At 37.5% G+C, this 20,809-nt stretch overlaps 1 protein-coding gene across 1 annotated transcript in view; it reads right to left on the reverse strand.

The window, feature by feature from the left end:
- Slc14a2 (solute carrier family 14 (urea transporter), member 2) overlaps positions 1-18,674 on the reverse strand; it is a 407,135-nt gene extending 388,461 nt beyond the window's left edge. The window contains exons 1-2 of the mRNA XM_013014919.1: positions 18,483-18,674; positions 8,484-8,610 (exon numbers count right to left, since the gene is read on the reverse strand). The gene's annotated coding sequence lies outside the window, so the exon portion shown is untranslated. The remainder of the gene's footprint in view (positions 1-8,483; positions 8,611-18,482) is intronic.
- Positions 18,675-20,809: the final 2,135 nt, after the last annotated feature.

Below are 20,809 nucleotides of genomic sequence, written 5' to 3' on the forward strand. Positions count from 1 at the left end.
AGAGCTGGAATAGGTTTTCACTCCTCAAACATGAAAACAATATTTTATTGAATTGGAACTGTGCTAACTCAAGTTTTTGCAGATACTAGACAAGTACTCTATAATTCAGGTGTATCCCCAATCCAGAACTTGATATATTTTTGAAGTGTAATATTTATCACAGTCCTTCCAATAGTCTCACTTTACCGGTAAGCAAACTGCAGCACAGAGGAATTGTGACTTGTCCATGGATTTGATAAGGTCAAGGTTAGAACTTTGCTCTTTTCTTGCTCCAAATCTGTGAATCTTCTATGGCCTCCTGCCTTCTTCTATCCAGTTTTGTCTCATCTTTTCATTATAAAGTTCATGTCATGCTTGGTCTATAGCAACAACTTCTTCTACAAATAGTTAGAAAAATGTTTTTAGATTTTCTTTAGAAACTAACTCTACCCTAAATCTTTGAACATTTACACAATTCCAGGATAGTCACCAAACAAATATTTTATTAAAACCCTACCGCATAAGGCTACTGAGAGCATTCAAAGACTGAAGGACACAGTGAGTGGTATGTCCTCCTGCTGGCCATGAGGGTCCATAATGAAGTTTGAGTGTTAGAAATGTTATTTCCATATGCTCCTTACCAGCCTTCACGGGTTGGTTGAAGCCTTGGCTAGGACTGAACAAGAAGTAAATAGTGTTCAGTGGCACTAGCTCAGTGTTATATGGGAATTATGGAATAGTAGACAGGGAGAACGCCTGTGTAAGAAAGAGCAATTTGTAAGGAGTTGATTCCCTGTAAGTGACATGTCAAATGGGACAGTGTGCAGTGACATCAGAAAGGCAGTTGGTGACTTTACTGTACCTGACTGCCTCTCTTTTGGATAAGCTTTGTCTTTTGCCTCCTTTACTTTCTTGTTTTTGTCCTTTCAGCGGGAGCCCAACTCTCCTTCTCCATAATCTCCCTTCCTAACTTTGTCTGTGCTAATCATAATCATCCTACAACCCACTTGCTCTGTGAAGCTTTTCTCTCTACTGTAATCCAAATGTGGCTCTTTCCTGGAGTCCTTACCTTGGAACTGTCTGTATTTCTCACATGTCAGTCTCAGTATGGTGATCTTGCACTTATATTCCATTGTTCACATTTAAGCCCTGATGACTAGTCTGCAGTTCTTCATGGATAGGACCTGAGCCAAATAAGGATTCTTGCATTCCCAAAGCAGGTCAGTACTAAGGCCAGATGGAGTCGATAACCAGTTTTCAAGCTACATACTTGTTGGACAGAAAGATAAGCAACCAACTGACCCATCAAGGTCCTAAAAGTCCATATAGTCTAAATTCTTTCAACTGAAATAAATGAGTAAACTGAGAATCAAAGTGGGAATGTTTCTAGCTCAGCATCTCAGTTACAGTCAAAGACAGATTAGTGTTGCTGTACTCAGGCCATGGGAAATGTTAGGTTTCCTAAGAGGACTGAAATCCAATGTGACTTTCCATATTTCCCATCTCTTTCCCTCTTCACATCTTTATCTTAGGAAAATTCTGAGCATTGTTGTTTCATCAGGAAAGCAGCCAAAAATGTATGTTCTCTTTGGATCCACTGTGAGCCTCTCAAGTTCGCCTATTTTGAGGATGTGTATTTACTGGGTTCAGTGTTACACTCCTCTCCACTGTGCTGAAATTTCTGCAGTCACCCTTAAAGCTCCCACTTAAGCCTTTGAATGTCTTTTCCATTCCTCACTTTCCTTGACTACTCATCACTCCCTTGTATTTAAAGTCATCATCCGTGTGAAGTCTTTGCTGACCCTTATCCTCCTCGCCTCTTGCTAAAACTGTCAAGTGTTCCCACCAAGCACATTTGCTCTGCCAAGAGTTAGAGTCGATCATTATCCAGAGTCCTCATTATATTGTACTGGGATCTTTTTACTTGATTTATTATTTTAGATCCCTAGTGACGCACAGTGTTTGGGTCACACTTCTGGAATTTTCTTCTTTGGAAGAATTTTTCTTTTCCCTACCTCACACATTCTTGAAATTTTTTCAGGAACATCTATCGTTCATCCCCCAAAGACCCTGAACCCAGCAAGTGCCATTGTTACCCTGATTGGTCCATGGAAAACCAACTGGTAGAAGGTAGGCCAGTTGGAAACTCCTCTGGAATTTTCAAATTCCAGCTGATGAAAGGTGCTTCTTTACTTTAACGCACTAAGTATGTGGAATCAGCAGATGTGAAAAGCCATATTTCCCTCTTACTGGAATGATAACTCTGGAATAATGGAGCAGAATGAGAGAAAAGGACAAAGATGGCATCTAAAAGAGAATTTCCCAATCTAACGTCACCTGTACAAAAATAAATTGCTTGATCACATGACTATGTTATGTATTAAACTGTCCTGTTCCAAAATGCATATAGTGAAGCCTCAGTACCTCAACATATAATGCCCTGGACCTCAGAATGTGACTGTACTTGGAGACAGGCTTTATGTTAGAATGAGGCCACTAAGATGGCCTATGAGAAGATGTTTAGGCATACAAAAGAGATACTAAGGATGCGTATACACTGAGAAAAGATCATTTGAAGACACAGAATAAGAGTGGACATCGGCAAGCCAGACAATGAGGAATCAGGAGAAAGCAAACCTGACCTACCTTATATTCTCCAGGTCTGTGAGAAAACAAATTTCTTTTGCTTAAGTCACTTCATCAGTGCCACTTTGAGGGAAGTCCTAGCAACAACACAATTCTCTACATCCCCTAACTTGTTCAAATTAGCTTAAGATCGACTCTGAGTTCAGCAATCAAAGGCCACAATTGCAGGCTATCAGCTCTCTGCAGCCGGTTGACAGTGACTATATTCCAAACAGCTTCGTGTCCTGTCCTGAAATCCACTGCCTATGACAATAGAGAGATAAACATGTTCCTTTGTGAGCCATTTATGGGCCCAGGTCAAGTCTGAATCAGATAAGTTACAAACTCTGACTCAGTTTGATGAATTAGTAGATGCCACTTTCAGAATTTATGGCAAACAAAAACCATTCTGTTTGCTAAATAACTTTTCCCCTTAGCAGAACCCAGATATGTAGGACGGAGTAACAACAACATGACTTTTAGTTTGTGAATAAAAATAGTCTGAATAATTGCATTGGGGGGGGGAAGCTTGACAATTCTTTCTAGATGGTGTTTTCCTCAGATACTCTCTCCTGTAAGATGTACCCAGTGCATGTGACCAGTCACCTAAGAGCAGATGACTTACTTTGAACAGGACTAGATTACATTTTTCCAACTTCCAAATCAGCTACTTGCTCACTACCAGAATCAAGTAAGTCCTTGTAATGTATTATGACAGATTTTATTGGGTAAAGAATCAGTATCATTCATTTCTCATCTAATAATGTTATGTAAGCTAGACATTCACCAAATAGCTACTGTGTTCTGCCATCCATCAGAAAACAAAGTTGCCTAGCTACATGAACTTAGTTTACTGCACAAAATCAATCACTGAACTAAGATTCAAAGTCCTTAAAATTCTTCAAACATCAGTCTTCAAGACTCCATCTTTTTGAAGAGCTTCATGGTCCATGACTTTGCTTATTGGTTGGTTTTCTACCTCTCCAGTGTTAGTCATTCGTGTCTGCTCACTTCCATCCATTGTAAGATTCTTGCCTTCATGTAATATAGTTTGAGAATGTATTTTCTGCCTCCTAGTCCCCTCCACAACCTCATATCTTGTTTAAAGGAAAACTAAAGGTGTTTATTCTGGAAAATTTGGAAAATAGATATAAAAAACAAATAATGAGGAATTTAATAAGTTATGAAGAGTCATTATTTAGTAACTGGTATTTAGGTTTTCAGAATCATGGGAAGGAGAAATTGTTGTTTGGTTGGCTTTTTTTTTTTACTCTTGGCTCTTTTAAAAATACATCTTTTTCCAATTGAATATCTTACTTGTGGCGTTGATAAACTCCTTCCACCTTTTAAACTCTTTCTCATCTCCATTTGATTTTCCCAGGTGGGGAACTCATAGCTAATAAGCAGTCTTTTGCAGTGAACATAAGTCTAGATGGGGCTTAACTGCCTTCTTAAGTTTTTTTCTTTCACAAAGCAAAAGATTATGAGAGACATTTTATTTATACCAACATCCTATTCAAACAAAATTATTTAAATAGTATTGTTACATCTTCCACAAAAATTTAGACAAAATTGTTTACTACATCAATTTGCCACTGTGGTTTTGTTTTTACTTTTTTATTTTTTATGTAGATCCTCCTTCTCTAAATAATAATAATAACAAACCTCTTGAGTTTAGCTAAAGGATTCTAAAGAGAATCACCAGTGAAATTTGGCTATGAACGTAAGTGGTTTGTCTCAATGATAGGAAAACTAAAGATCACAATCCACTCAGCTCACAGTTTCTAGAGAACTCGCCTGTTCACTTTCTCAGCTGTTCTGTTCTTTGTTGTCCCCTTAAAATTTACCTTGTTTTCATTCAGGATATTTCAAAGGCATGTTTATAACATAGAAATGATTTTGGGTGATGATGTACTTGGAAAATGGTGAAGAAAACAAATGAAGCTTTTTTTTTTTTGCTTGTTTTAAAGCAGCAAAAATTTTCAGAGAATTTTCAATGCTGTATCCCCTGAGAACCTAGGATGTATATGGTCCCGGAAGCAACACTCACAAATTTCTTTGGCCTCTGATGCTCCTTTAGTGGAGAACATCTTTTAGGACTTAACACTCTGGGGAATACTGGTTGAATGTCTCTAGCTACTTCAAAGCCTTATAGAAGAATTAAAGTTTAAAGACTTAAAAAAGTTTTTATTTTTTAAAAAATCTAAGCTATTATTTTACTTGACCTTAGAACTAGTAACTGCTTCAGAAGACCTACTATTTGTGGTTGAGATCACATGGAATATTCTTTTGAAGAAACATATTCTAGATCTTAAGTCAAATGATCAGATAGTTCATAATATAAGAAAAATTAGACACTCCAAAATACCCAGATATGTATGTTGATGTGCATGGAGTTGTAAAGGTAATTTTATTGTTCTCCAAATTCTGATATGATACATAAACATAATGTGGTAGATGCCTGCCCATCAACATTATTTAGGTGTAAAAAGGAAGGAAATTCTGACTTGGGCTATAATATAGATGAAACATGAAGCTATTTTGTTAAGTCAAAGTAAGTAAGAAAAAAAGGGGACAGACACACAAAAAAGTTTTGTGGTTTCACGTGTAACAAGTATTCAGAGCTATCAAAGACTGAAAGTGGAATGGTAGTTTCCAGGGTCTGAGGAAAATATCACACACACACACACACACACACACACACACACACACACACACACACACAACAACCAACCAACAAAACAAATAGGTAACATTTGCCAAAATGAGCAAGTCCTGTCAGCACATGTTCAGGAATCAGACAAGACCAACCACACTCCGGTGGCCAGCAGTGAGAACCACATGGAGGGTAGTGCCTAATTTCTGAAAAACGAGTTCAGTTTCCTGCATATCTGCAGCCAGCTTGGGAGGGCACACGGAGAGGCTGCTTGTGACACAGGAAATATTCCTATAGAACTATTGCACTTTCAACTCACTAAATATTTGCATCAATTAGATCATCTTACATCTAAGCTCGAATTATCTTTAACTGAAAATTCAAACTATCCTACTACTACTTACAGGAAATGAGGTGAATATTGATAAAGTATGTTCTATTGGTATTGGATTCATTTAACATAGAATATGTGCATGTTGGTCTCTTGTCACATGTCTAATAATTGGCTGGAAGCTACTGGAGATTTATGATACATTTCCTGCTGTTTGTAATAGATGTCCCCAAATATAAGCTACAAGAAGAAATGAAAAGAAGAAACTACAGACTTAACTTTTTCCCTGACTCTTATTTCACCAAATCCAAAGTAAATGATAGATTTTTTTCAAGAAAGAATAACATAGGAGAAATCACAGAAAAACTCATGGAAAAAGAACCAGGAATTGGTATTAGACAAGTCTTGGGCTTGGTCCTGAGACCATTGATAATCCTGCCACAGACACTCTTCCTGAGATAATTCCCATCAATAAGCGGAGGCAAATATCTGTCTGGACTAGTGGGGTCCCATGGAAGTAATAAGTGAAGTTTTCAATCTTCAAAAATGTTTGCACATCTCTTCCTTATAGATGAAAAAGCCTGGAACTTCTCATAAGTGGATATTTCCCTTGGGGTACTAATATACTCTCCCAGGTCAAGCTCAAGTTCTCCTTCTCACTCTGAAGCAGCATGCACAAAGAAGTCATGCTTTTATTCTACTCCAAGTCTTACCTTGAAAATACTGTGGTTTAAGACTTCATTGAATGATCATTTTTCTGAGTGGGGCGGGGGAGGAAAGGAGGGACTAAGGCAAATTTTAGATAAAGTAAAAGACAATCTTAAATGTTGACAAATAGGCCAGGGGAGTTTCATGATAAAGTTATTGGACTGGTTGGCTTTTCCTTGGTGTGAAAGACGAAATACACAAGAATAATCACCGTAGGACTCTGTAAGAAACACTTCAAAAGCAGGTGAATATTGACTCTTAGTCTTAAGCTTATAAATACTTAATAAGGCAACTGTAGTTTAAAGATACAGGCATGACTTTTTCTGACACAGTGGTATTCAGAAACTCATATTTAGCATCCTATAAAAAGAGCCTTCATACCTTTAGAAAAATCACTCAAATTTCATCTAATTCTAAAGCCTTTATGACCATCCAGCCCTCATCATTTACTGCCTTCTCTGAACTCCAAGACTATTTATTACCTGTAGTATTCACTCAGCATGAGGTGTTAGGGAACAAGTATAGCCCAATAAATAATAAAATCCTCTAAGGTAAGGATCACATTAAATTCCTCTTATTATCCTCCGTACCTAACCTGGATCCTGATCCACACACCATAAATGCTCAATAAATGTTTGTTGTTAATGATGATAGGTTGTAGACTCGCCTGAAACATAATCTGGATAAACACAATACAGAAAAAGTGCAAATCATCATGTAACAAACATGCAAGCCAAGAAATCAATGAGAGCTGTCTGAACACCAAGTAAAAGACAAAGTAATACCTGCTCTCTGCCCAATATCCAACATGGTGATGGATTATGATACATAAAATTATCAATAAGGACCAATGTAGTCACAATGATTTCCAAGTGGTAGCAAGAAATATTAGATACAGAATATAACACTCCAACAAAAGCTACAGACATGAGAGGTCAGACTCAGAGGAGCAGATATATTCTACTGATGAAGAATCTTATTGCAAATCATTTACTTCCAGAGTAATGGAAGCATGGCACTTTCAAAACCTCTCTCAGTGTCTCCCCTGCCAAGAGTCTCACATTCTGATTTCCAACAATGAAATGGAATGCCCAATACTTGCCCTTCAAACAAAGGAATAGGAGGGCATACTTTTGACTCTTGCCAAAACAAACACACAATGCTTTTAAGTGAGTAACATTTATAATATGAGTCAGGTTGAGAAAATTCACACACTTCTAATCTATGTGCATCTAAAGAGGGCAGCAGACTCTATTTCTGGTATAAATGCCTATATTCTTCCACAAGGTTTGGCTTAAATTAGCAATAAAAAAGTTGGTCTCAAATCCAGTTTAGTAATCAACCCTGTCTTCTCCTTTTCTCTCATTTATCCTTTCTCTATTTGTATCTTAACCTTTGTCTTAAAATGTAGGAGACTCTTAGGTAGAAAATTCTGATCATTTTTATTAAAGGTACAGAAAGCATAATTATCACCAGTATAGGAATGACTCATGTGAAACAATAAAGCAATTGATCAGATCAATGGTAGTGTCCTTGGTGCTGGAGGATGTCTGGAGTAAGGGATGAAAGAGTCGGGGGTGCAGACTGACTTTCCCCCTTTTGTTACATGAGAAACCTGAACAGGATAAGTAATTTATCTTGTCATTACTTTGGAACAGTGATAATAATGTAACTGTTTTTCAATAACATTTTATTAACTCTTTGGCCTAATTAACCAATCAACAAGTTATGTATTAGTATATATATTCTTCACCTAATCTATATGACATTTCAATCACTTTCAAAGTTTTAAATGGAATAAGAAAGGCGCATAATAAATTATCAAGATAGACACAACTCTAAGGACCTGGTTTTCTTCTATTAATCCTTTTGATGCATAAAATCCACTACCCAAAGGAAACAAAGATTATATTTCACGGGTTAATCACTTAATACCAATGGCAATTTCTACAACTAACCTAGATTCCTTTATAGATCGAGGAAGACCAATGCTGTATCCTTTCTTTGAAACAATTGGCCTATGGCATCTCTTTGTATGTCAAAATTCTCATGGAAAGAACAAATGTATTTTTACAGAGAAAAAGTATTCCGAAATGTGGAGAACATGAGAAGCTAACTTTACAGGATAAAAAGGTTTCCTTCTAGGAGCTGAGGATATGGACTTAGCAATGATACTTTACTTACAGTCATTCAGGTCCTGTTGGCACAGTAGATTGAGGTCCTTCAAGCCTTTTCCTTGTTCTGGAGGTGGGAATATTCCAGTGGGATGTACTTACATCCAGAAACAGTCAGGGAGAAAACTGGAAAGACTCTAAAAAGAGATACAGAGCAGTTAATTCAGGGTGGCCATTTTAGATGATGATGGAGGCAGCCTCAAAATGATTAGCAGGGAAGAGGTGACACTGTTCAAAGAGAAATGTACTCACTACCGGACTTATGTCACTATAACCCTTCTGTCACATTTACAATAAAAATAAATTGAATAAGATGAAAATGATTAGCAGAACAAAGGCTAAAACTGGGATGGGGCTTTGTGGGGTGGAAAGTGGGCTTCCCCACTAGATGGCAGTAGGGCACATCTGTGGTATCTATGGGGTTTGTTACCAAGACAGAGCAAAGGGATGCAATGAGTTTCCATAACTCAGCAGGAGAAGATCATTATGGTGTATCACATAGATTAAAATGAATATATTTAAGCATGTCATACCCCTTAGGTTTGATGCTACCTCAAAGGTCAGGCATAAATGGGTGTTCTCATGAGCATGATGTCATGAGTATGACACATGTACGTATGACTACCACAAACACATACAGATGTCAATTACATAGATATGGGTCAATATTGGCATAGATATAGACTGGGAGCCATTATTTTAATAAATGGAAATCATGATAGAGGAAAGAGATACATTCTTGCTGGTAACTGTCACTATCCCATCTTTATCAAAGGGGAAATTTGATGGACTTCAAAACAGGTGAAAGCCTTTGTCTAAGGCCAAACAGGTGGGAAATTACAGGTTCTGGATTAACCAGTGGAGTAACTTGTCCTTCTGAGCTTCAAACCAATAATGTAGTCTTCAAAACCATAATATAGTCATGCTCACCTCACACAGACCTTGCTACAGTTTCTTGCAATTTGAGAACAAGGTTTTTGGTAGGTTTGCACAAAAAATGCTAACACATGCATTACACAAAGTGAAAATAGCATAGAAGCAAGTTTTATCTATATGGCTGTAATTATACATAATGTATAAATAAGTAAAATATTCTACTGTCCTGCCCATTGTAACAAATTCAATGTATAATTCAATAAAAATGTCATTTAAAAGACTATGAAGCTTATTTTCAAGTTAATATATCAAATCCACATGCATACATAATTGAAGCCATTCACTGTATGCCTCAAAATACATTGCATTAAGGTAACACCATAGTGAATTTATGTCGCTTTTTTTATTATGGTAGAAGAGGCATTTCTAGTGAGATGGATGAGTTCACCCAATGGACCAGACTCTGCAAACTGTAAGGAATCCGTCTGCCGGCCTTCCCTCCCTCTCTCCCTCCCTCCCTCCCTCCCTCTCTCCCTCCCTCTCTCCCTCCCTCCCTTCCTCCCTTCCTCCCTTCCTCCCTTCCTTCCTTCTTTCCTTCCTTCCTTCCTTCCTTCCTTCCTTCCTTCCTTCCTTCCTTCCTTCCTTCCTTCCTTCCTTCCTTCTTCCTTCCTCCTTTCTTGTCCCACCCTCATCTAGAAAATGTATTGCTCTATAAGTTGGACTTTCATGTGACAATACAAATGTAGCATATATAAAGCATTAGCACAATGTCTGGCCAATAGTAAATGCTAAATAAAAGTCACAAATGTCATTTATGATGACCAACAAAGATGGGTCATCGTTTAGGATGACCCACAAAGAAGAAAAGAGAGGATATAGAGAAAATGCTGAGAGAAGAGGATGAGAAGAGGGAAGATGGGAAGGAAAGATACAGAAAGGTAGGAGGACATCAAGGAGAGCAGGAGGTAGGTGGCATCACGGGAATAATAAAGGAGTGATGGAATGACTTGAAGTTCTTCGCCTAGGGCCAACATTTCTCCTGGAAGGTCACAAACCCATCTTCAACCATACAGAGTTTTGAATACCTGCCCTGAACTTTGAAAATAACTCTACTCTTCATCTTAGACTTGTGTGTTTTCTCCTGCTTATCTGAAATTAGTTAGCTTTTCTGTAGACTAAACACTGTGGAAAACAGAACCCTTGCCAGAGATTGTGGGATTGAAAAGGAAGGAAGAGACAAGCAGCATTCTCTGTAGTTGTGCTACGGGCAATAGAAAAGATGCTGGTCAGACTGTTTATAGATCTTTTGTTTTGGGTCACAAAGCAAACTTAAAACTCCAAAAACAAATGGAAGATAGAAGTCAAAGAAAAAAATTAAAGCATTTTTCTCTAGCATTTCTTATGGGCATTGCCTGACAGCAGAAATCATGGTCTATGCAGAGCTAGAAAAAAATATTCTCTGTTCCTTTGAAAGTAACAATTTACTTACAAAATTTCCTAAGTAAATGTGTGTGTGTGTGTGTGTGTGTGTTTGCATGTGTGATTTCAGGCTTTAATATTTTTTTGTGTGTTGGAGAACATGGGAAATTAAAATGATAATAAAATGTGTCAGTAATAATAAAGTCTGTACTTATTGAGCACTTACCATATGCATGACATGCTTTAAGTCAACACTACTTTATAAAGTGAATGTTAAATTAGACAAAAAATTTGGGACTTGGAGAATCTAAATAATTTCATTACTAGTAGATAGTAGAGTTAAAACTCAAACCAAGGGTTGGCTGAAGCCAGAGCCATTTCTGGGGTCCGCCATTTTATGCTCAGAGATAATGTTCACAATGCCTAGGTTAGGATCTAAACATACTAGGTATGTTATAATCTCACCTTTGCTTTTTTATTGTTATTACAAAGGTGATGTACAGAGGGGTTATAACAAATTGTATCATTCATTTTCAACATAATGTCTATTGAGTACCACTGCTAAATTTGTTCACCCTTTGCCCTTCTATTTCTGTGCCTTTCCTTACCATTCCAAAGATAGATAAATGAATAAACAAGACAAAAAGAAAAGAAAACAAAAAACAAAAATGAAGGAAAAAAAACCTCTTGTTTCCATTTCTTGGAGTTCATTTTGATCATAACCTTTGCTTTTTGCAAAACAGTACAGTACTGCCATTGGATTTTTTTTACATCTTTCAAGGAAAGATGTTCTATTTTCATCTTACAAATTTTGGGAGAATGACATGTTATTGTTTGCCAAACTTTAAAATTCTTCCTCTAGTATCATTACCTGAGTGCACAAAATCCTGGGTAGGGGGTCCATGGGTGAGAGCTGTTTGAACGAATATTTAAGACACACACACTGGCCAGAAGGAAGACCTCTTACTCAATTGAGTGTTATTTTTCCCATTCCATCCTTACACATTTATAATTATGTAATTAAAAGTCCTATATAAGGTGTTAAAAGTAGAGGAAAATTCTCATTTGATAATCTCTCCAGCATATAATTTCCTGTTATAAAAGGACAGTAACAAATCGTATCAATACAACAGCATACAATTCAATGCATAGTAGCCACTCACTTGTAGTGCCTGAGAGAAGACATGCCCAGAACTCTATAGCAGATGAATGAAGAACCCCAAAATTTCCCCACAGTTTCTTTTAATCTTCTAAACCCCAAACTACATAGAAAGGTGAAGAAGAGAGGTCAATATATGTCTAACTGTTGCCATTACAACTAATTGAATTTCAATCTAGGTTGTTTATGTACTACTCAGAAATAATCTTTGATTAAAGTCATGACTGTAAATTCTGAAAGGTGTGTGGCTGAGAGAAAAAGGGGTTAAAATACATAGGTAATGCAACATTTATCCTTTCAGAAACTGAAAATGTATAATTTGCACATTAAAATCTCACAAAGTCTGTTATGTACTTTTTCTAAATAATAATATATTGAAGATTTCATATTAGCTGGAAGAAAGGGTTTTGAATGCTCCCAACACACAAAAAAGAAGATAAATGTTTGTGATAATAGACTTTGTCATTATACATCGTATGCATGTATCAAAATACCACTATACCCCATGACAATTGCTAAATATCAATGAAAATTATTCTTTATTACTTTCTTCAACTATTCTTTCTTTCTTTCTTCTTCCGTCCTTCCTTCCTGTCTGTCTTTCTTTTATTTTTGAGTTCATATACTTTTTTGTGCCAGTACTAGGGCTTGAACTCAGAGCCTGGGTGCTGTGCCTGGACTTTTTTGCTTGAGGCTAGTGCTCTACCACTTGAGCCATAACTCTACTTCTAGTTTTCTGGTGGTTAAATGGAGGTAAGTGTCTCATGAGCTTTCTTGCTTGTGCTGGCTTTCAACTGAGATCCTCAGATCACAGCCTCCTGAGTAGCTAAGTTTATAGTCATTATCACTGGCACTCAGGCACCATGAAGGATTTTCATTGTGATATTTCCATCCATGCTTACATCCTACTTGGAATAAACTCAGGTGTCTGCCATATGCACTTCCCTCCCCATAACTTTTGTGTAGTTTGACTAACTCCTTAATTTTTGTTCTATTCCTTTTTTAAACTTTTTCAAAACCTTTTAAAATCTAGAAACACTTATTCAAAATGCATTTGAAATCACACATCTCAAAATCATTTAGAAAAAAATTACAGGTTCTCCTTATTAACAATAATGGTAGAAATCATCATGATAATAATTTTCCCTCATGTGTAAGATTCATGCTATCGCATTTTGGAATACTACCAGATCCTTGTAACGGGTCTTCTCAATCCTCAACTTCCTATGCTGATTGACTTTTTGTATCTCTCCTGAATTTGTCTAACTCCACTCCTAGTTCTCTTCCACCTCTGCCATTCATCCATCCATGACACTCATTCTTCTTAAAAGAAAATCCAATCTCTCTCCCCCACACTGCTATGTCTCTCTTCTTTATACACCTTATCTACTATTTCCCAAGTAAGTCCTTTGATTGAACTTACTCTCTGATCTCCAAATGGGGGACACACCCTCCTATTTCCTCTGCCTTTCCAGTCCCCCTTTCCCTCTTCCCATAACACGTGCCAGTGTGTTTCACAACATATGTGGATTACTCTGACAAGCAAGGTCACTACCTGCTCCTCATTGCCTCCCTCACAGCACCTGGTCCACATCTTGTACCAGGGATGTTACAAGAAGCACAGCTGGCCACCTGTTCTGCACATCTCCCATCTTGTGCCTCTCAAAAAAAACCATCCATAAGGAGGGTCACTTTTGATGATCTGACACTCAGCAATGAATATGAAATTCTGTTTCAGTGACAAGGCTTTCTCTTTATGGAAGTTAGAAATGCTTAAAAGAATTGCATTTGGCGGTGGGAAGGGAAGAATAGTGCATATTTTATTAGTATAATAAAAATAATTACTGTAAATCTAGATCATCAAGACCAGGATTTTTGTTGGCTCTGGAATAATTTAAGGAGGCCAGTCATGACCCAGAACATTCTAAGTGCATGCTTTGTCCTTCAGGCACTCATGTTTCTCTCTGCTTTATAGAAGTAACTACAGAAGGCTCAGTGGAGATGAAGCCAGATAGAGGAAGATGATCTAGAGTCAAAGGGTCTGGCCCTAGGTCCCATTTTTACAGCTGACACATGAACAGTCTTAAGAAAGGCTATTTAACCTGCTTGGAAAGCAGTTCCCTGCTCTGAAAAAAAATGGAAAGTCTAATATTTAAGATCATACTATTATGGGAATTAACTGTAGTAATTGCTGCGAATGCCCTGTAAATTATGAAAATTTCTGCAAATGTTAGCTACAATGAAGGAAACATAGGTAGCTCCCCACTTTTCCTGTGCACTTTTCCTGTGTTTCTAGTCTAAACAATACATTGTGAAATGAAGGACTCATTAGGTCATATGACTGTCCTATGCCCCAGGGATGTCCTATGTATTGGCAGCCAACAGAAAACAGTCTCTCTCTCTCTCTCTCTCTCTCTCTCTCGTAGTGCAGACTTTCCTTCACTCACTCAGCTTGGACTTTGCTGCCCAGATTGTCTTTGAACTGTGATCCTCCTGGTCTCACCCTGTGGAGTAGTAGGATTATAGGTGTGAGCCACTAAAGCCTGGCTTAGAAATCATTTCTTAACAAAGAATTCTTCTTTTTAGTGTTTGAAAGCTGATGCTGAAGTTGCTATTAGAAATACAATTAAGTCCTATGGCTTAAATGTTCATTTCAGAAGCTAATTCTAGACATGGAAATCCAACCACACACACACACACACACACACACACACGTGCGCGCACGCACGCACACACACTATTAGGTTTATATTTCCCCTCTCTTCCTTTCTTTTTTTCTCTCTTTTTATTACCCATTCTTCCCTTCCTCCTTCATTTCTTTATTCCTGGTTTCTGTATTCTTTCCAATCATCTTTTCTACCTTCCTCTTTTCTTCTCCATGCTTCCACGGCTTGCTTTTTTCCAACAAGAATTTAGAAATAATCACATCAGAAAGTGACACATGAATCTTTGACTAGTGACCTGTTTTACTTCTCTCTCTGCTGCAGTCTAAAATGCTTGTAAAGCCCCTCCATTTGCTGCAGAGATAAACTCTAGTAGGTAAATGTACCTAACTGTATGTTATTTACCAATTAGCTCCCAGAACAGACTGTAAAGTTAAGGCATAATCTACTGTGCCAGATACTTGATTACTGAAGAATACTCCCTAGGCATTCCATTGCCTATGAGTGATATTTTTTTCTATTATGTGATGGGAATTATTGACTCACTGGGCTAGAATGCTCTTGGAGTCCACATAAAAGCCCTATTTCCATAGTGGATTGAAAGACCACCACACTTTGGTTTCCTGCATATTCACAGTTTGCAGATTATTGATCTGATAATGTATCAACTCAGCATCCTTTGGGTATCTTTAGCTTCTTGTGTGTGCATGCCTCTGTCAAGAGCTCCCCAAACTAGCATCTGCACAGCAGCTGCTATGGTCTCAACTGCTCAAATTATTTTTGTATTTAAAATGTAATATTTCAGCTTTCCTTGAAACATACAAAGTCAGGGAAAGTAATATCCCCTAGGAACTAAGTGAATTACCATAGATGCCCAATTATAAATAAGAAAAAAGCTTATAAAATATAATCACAGAATTTCCAAACCAGAATGGAATACAATAAAATTATTTTGCAGGTTATTGAACATTAAAGATAACCTGGGTGGATTAAAGGCAAGACTCCTTTTAAAATCAAGTACACATGGTGTATGTGTGTATGTGTGTGTGTGTGTATTACTGATTTTCCTGAATCAATATTGTTAGCACTTATTTAATCAAATACACTCACGTCATAAGAAAATAAGAAAAGAGTCCACAAATAAAAAAGGCACCTTGTTCATCCCCAATGGCTGACACAGAATATATGGTGGAGATATTGAAGGTGGATGAGAATTTGCCTCTATTCTACTGGAACAATCATTTCTCGTTTGTTGTAAAGAGTGATTCTGTTTTGAAGGGCCAGTATCTCACCTATTCAGATGCTTCTCTATTTCTATGTCCCCCTCAGCTTCTGCAGATCATCTTGCCAATGCCTGCTCTAATGGTGACCTTTCTCTTTAACACTGCCCTCCAAATAGGACTAGTGATCTCAACCATTATTCTCCCTCTTACCTTGCTCATGCTTCAGAATTTCCCCTTCTTAACCTATACTCTGTCCTCTTGCATTGTATGGAGAGACCTGCAGCAGATTCCTTTACAGAAATCACCAGGATCTGTACATGTGCAGTGCTCACTCGATACTTACTGAGAAGTGTGAGTATATTTTCCAGGATTGATCCAGCCAAGTGCCTACTCTGTAGGGCCTTGCTCCCTGAAGCACTCCATTTTTCAAAGGATCTTTACATTTTTATATGTGAAAGATGCAAAGACTTCTAAATCTATCAGATTGGTTCTGTACTGATGAGATGTTAGCCTGGATGCAAGCAGTGAAGTCTTGAGTGGTATATCTTTGAATTGCAACTACTCGATCTATTTTTCCATCAAGAGCTCATAAGCACCACAACAGCAATGACCTTTTCCCTACTTCTGTGTTTAACCCCCAACGGTCCTCATTATATTGCTCTGTTCAACAAATGTGGATGTCCAGCTCTTTCTGCCCCTTCCGTCCCCAGATAATTGAGAGTTGACTCTAATAAAATGTTTTGCAACTTACAGCATGAAGTCATTATAGATCCTCTGTCAGGTAATTGATAAAAGAACAGTCTAGCCCGTCCTTTGCATTCACTGGCTCAAAGTTCATGCAACCCATACTTGTACAAATCATACCTAAATCACCTTTGGCCTGCTAATGTGAGGATATCATCCATCAGTGGATGAGTGGTAATGCTGATCTCTGGCTTTCTAGACTGTCTGGCAGCAGGTCCTGCTTGGGGGAGTTTCATGGCCTCCATTGCTCTTAGAGATGCTCTTAGGGATGCAGGTGGAAAACTTTTCAACACAGACTAGCTCCCAGCTCAGCATGAAGTGGAACCTAGTTCTGACCATAGACAGGACTACAAATGTGCCTCAATTCTTAAATCTCCTACCAGTCTTTTTTACAAAGCTCAGGAACTTGCTACCCAAGGCAGGTAGCTTCTCACTCAGCCAATTCTTTGCCAACCCAATTCTACTTGGCTTCCTGACCTTACCTCTTCGTGCAAAATTAGTAGTATAAAAGGCAGAGAGTGATTTCTGGTAAGACACGGGTAAGTACTTTCCCTAGAAAACATTCATTTTTCAACATGAAGTAGGTTTAAAATTTGGACGTTGCTTTATTCATAAAAATGCATAGATTGAATTTGACTCAGTGATATAAAAATCATGGCTTACAGTCCAAATAAAATTTCCCTTGACATCAGCCAGTTAACCTGAATATAAGGCAATGATGTGTTAACAATCCTTTATTGCTAATGCTACTTAGCATTCAACTTTGTAGCTATAATAAATTTATAATATCTGCTTTACTCTTGAGAATGTTGTTCATAGGACAAAATAAAAATACACCTGCTTTTAAGGCCATAGTTGTACCAAATCTAAACACAGCACCATATCATGTTCTCACTGGTCATCAAGCCTCAAGTCTCAATTAAATCAGTCAGATGTTTCCACTGTCTGCAGCAAACCATACACAGCAGCTCAAAAATCACACTATGGTGAAAGGGAAGCAAACAATCATGCAGAATAGAAAATTTCTCTTTAAAAGCCTGAGCAATGGGAATAGTTTTTTAAGAACTTTCTAGTGCACAAAGGTAGCTATAACTATAATCTCTTGTTCTACTGACAGCAGCCTTGAAAAGTTGATCTTTAAGTATCCCAAATGAACTCATTTTTAACTCTTCGGAGATTTCACTGACACTCTGGAATAATGCACAAATAATTAGGTGATAGCAAGCCCATTGCTGGAGTATTATTGAACATACAAAAATTATCACATATTCTAAGCACGGACAAACCTCAAATGATAACACATATTCTCAACTTTCACAAGAAGAAATCTGAATTACTGTTGGTCATTTTTGGAGGTTTGAGAAACTAACTTCAGTCATGGCAATAAATACTCGATGCTGTGGCACCTCCACTGGTGGGACTTTTCATACTACATAGTGTTTTACATACTCATTCTCTCAGGTAAAAATACTCTGGGCAAAACTACATAATTTCTCAAGCTGATACAATAAGGTTGAGTAATTAGTAATCTCTGTGTACATGCCTCCTTGTTATGATAAACTTTTAAACATTATAAAATAAATTAATGTAGAAATGAGGGACAGAGGGGATTTGAGAGCAAACAAATTGAAAGATGCTGTATGTGAAGTAACAGCTACAGCATTGCACACCACCAAAAGTAGTATTTCATTTTCAAAAAAATGTGCACATTCTCTATATTGTTAAATAACAAGAACTTGAAACATTTTAATAAAAGTAAAATTATTATATATACACCACACATATAACACGAATGTATTTTTATTTTAGTGACTGGAGAGAAAAAGAAAAAGACTCGGAAGCCAATCATTTCTCCCATGAGCAAGTAGAAAAGGTTTCCTAACTGTTAGCAAGAAAGGACAGAGTCAGAAAGAGCTGTGTCTTACCTGCCAGCTCTTCCTGAGATTTGGAATAATGACTTTGAGGAGAGTTGCCAATACTACCACGGAGAGCACACTGCATATGAATTTGGAGTTCTTCTCAGGCAGTCAACGCAAAGACCATGGTGAGCTTGGATGAGGCTTGAATAACCAGAGGTCTGCTATCCTCACTTACTGGGTCTTTCCTGGCTCTTTCTGTTCAGGTTCCTCAGCACTACAGTGCATCTGCCATTCTAGGTGACGTGCTTTTGAAGGGCAAATCTCATTAGCATCCTGCTCTCCCTCAATGGTCAAATGATATGAGAGGAAGGACCAGGTTGCTTTCTTATTGGAGAATTTGCTTCTTATTAAATAGCCGGACAACCCATCTCAGGGGCCTCAGACAGAACTATTGGAAGATCATTCTTCCTGTGACTATCTCGTTCTGCTTGATCTCCCCTCTGCCACATTGTTTCCTCCTTTTTTCCCCCTCCCTTTCTCTCTTTACACATTACTGAGAGGTTAAATTTTTACAAATCTTATATTCGTAAGACATTTTTGTCATCAAGCTGATAGAAGATAAGGAGAGCTCATACACCTGGCCTTCGCAGGATGGAAAACTCCATTGGTTGTCTCAAGTGTTCGGTGCATGAGCACAGTTTATCACCAAATTCACATAGGAAAGACAATGAAAGAAAAGGCCATAATCAATCCTTCCCAGAAGATCTAGTCTTTTCTCTTTGAGAGTGGGTTAAACAAGTCAAGTTAGTTATAGATTATAATTATTTCCAAACTGAAGCAACTTAAAATTAGGAAGCTGGAGCCCCAGCCCCTCTACCTCTTTGTTATCATTATCTCTTTCACACACACACACACACACACACACACACACACACACACACACACATACACAGCATTGTGTAGAATGACTTGCACATATTTGCCTTAAGCACAGGGTAGAAACTAAGACTCATTGTATTCACTGTTTCCTTTGAACATCACATAATTGGTCCCTAGATTTCTGTGAAATCTTAGATTGTATTCTAAAAACCTTGCCTTTGCTATGACTTTATCCTAAGGATCAACTCCCTTTAAGCTTCAATATCTATTCCTTGCCTTTGGAAATGGCATAGTTTTTCCAAAGGCTCAGCATGCTGTCCTTTGGGCTTTTGCTATATCTATAGCAACTACTCTGTTGTGGAACCTTACAAATAAAACCAAGCTTTGGAGTCTGGTCACATGTAAGATACATTGCAACAATAAACAGTTTAGATTCTTTGTTTAAACCAGTAGCTGGCTTATTAATAGCTACTGAGGTGGTGCCCTTGGTTTCAGTAAAAAGAAGTCTATTTCTTGAAATTTATTATATTTAGAACTTTCCATTTGATGGTTAAATATTAAACCTACCTTTAGAAGACATGTGTGGTCTCAACTTGCAATGAAAGGTGGCAATCATTGTTACCTTTGTTAAATTTCCTAATTCACCTCCCTCCCAGGAATTACACTTCTTTATTTTAAAAGTCTCTTCTTTCAAAGAAATCAAAATGTCTTTGTCATGCCTCTCATCATTTTTCAACATCCCTGTGAGATTGACAGAGAAAAATATCATATGTTTAATAAGCAAGATAAATAAAGAAAATAATGTCTACTGATGTTGAATTCAATACATTATCTTTTGGTCAATAATCCACTTACTAAAAGGAATTTTGGCTGTTTGGAGAAAGGACACATTTGGAGTCTGGGATAGGAAATGTACACAATGTGCCAAGAGAATTTCACATTTCACACTGCCAGAAGAGAAGAAAGTATTTACACACACACACACACACACACACACACACACACACACACACACACACACACACACTGTATTTCAGAGAATTATGAAAGTCTCCAATAGCCAAAGTCAGAATAATTTAAGCAGCCAAATAAATTAAATATTAAACTAAAATGAATATCTATGGGTCCACATTTATATGAGAAAATAATCAAATCAACAAATGGGGAGAATAGACAAATTTCCCATTTAGACAGTGATACTCTTATCTCCAATTAACCACCAAAAAAACAGAAGTGGTGCTGTGGCTCAAGTAGTAAAGTGCTAACCTTGAGCTGAAAAGCTCAGTAACAGCGCCCAGGCCCAGAGTTCAAACCCCACAACTGAAAAAAAAAAAGAATGATAGTTTACCTCTGTGATCTTCTTTTAAAATCTATAGTCCTACACTCAAATCAAGATTAAAACACGAGACAAATCTACAGATACCTAACTTGTACTCTTCAAAGTTATTGAACTCAACAATAAATAGTAAGGCTCAGACGCTAAAAGATTGTGCTTCTGGGTCTCTATTAAAGTC

The sequence above is a fragment of the Dipodomys ordii genome, unplaced genomic scaffold, assembly GCF_000151885.1.
Source record: "Dipodomys ordii isolate 6190 unplaced genomic scaffold, Dord_2.0 Scaffold25, whole genome shotgun sequence".
NCBI classification, from domain to species: Eukaryota; Metazoa; Chordata; class Mammalia; order Rodentia; family Heteromyidae; genus Dipodomys; species Dipodomys ordii.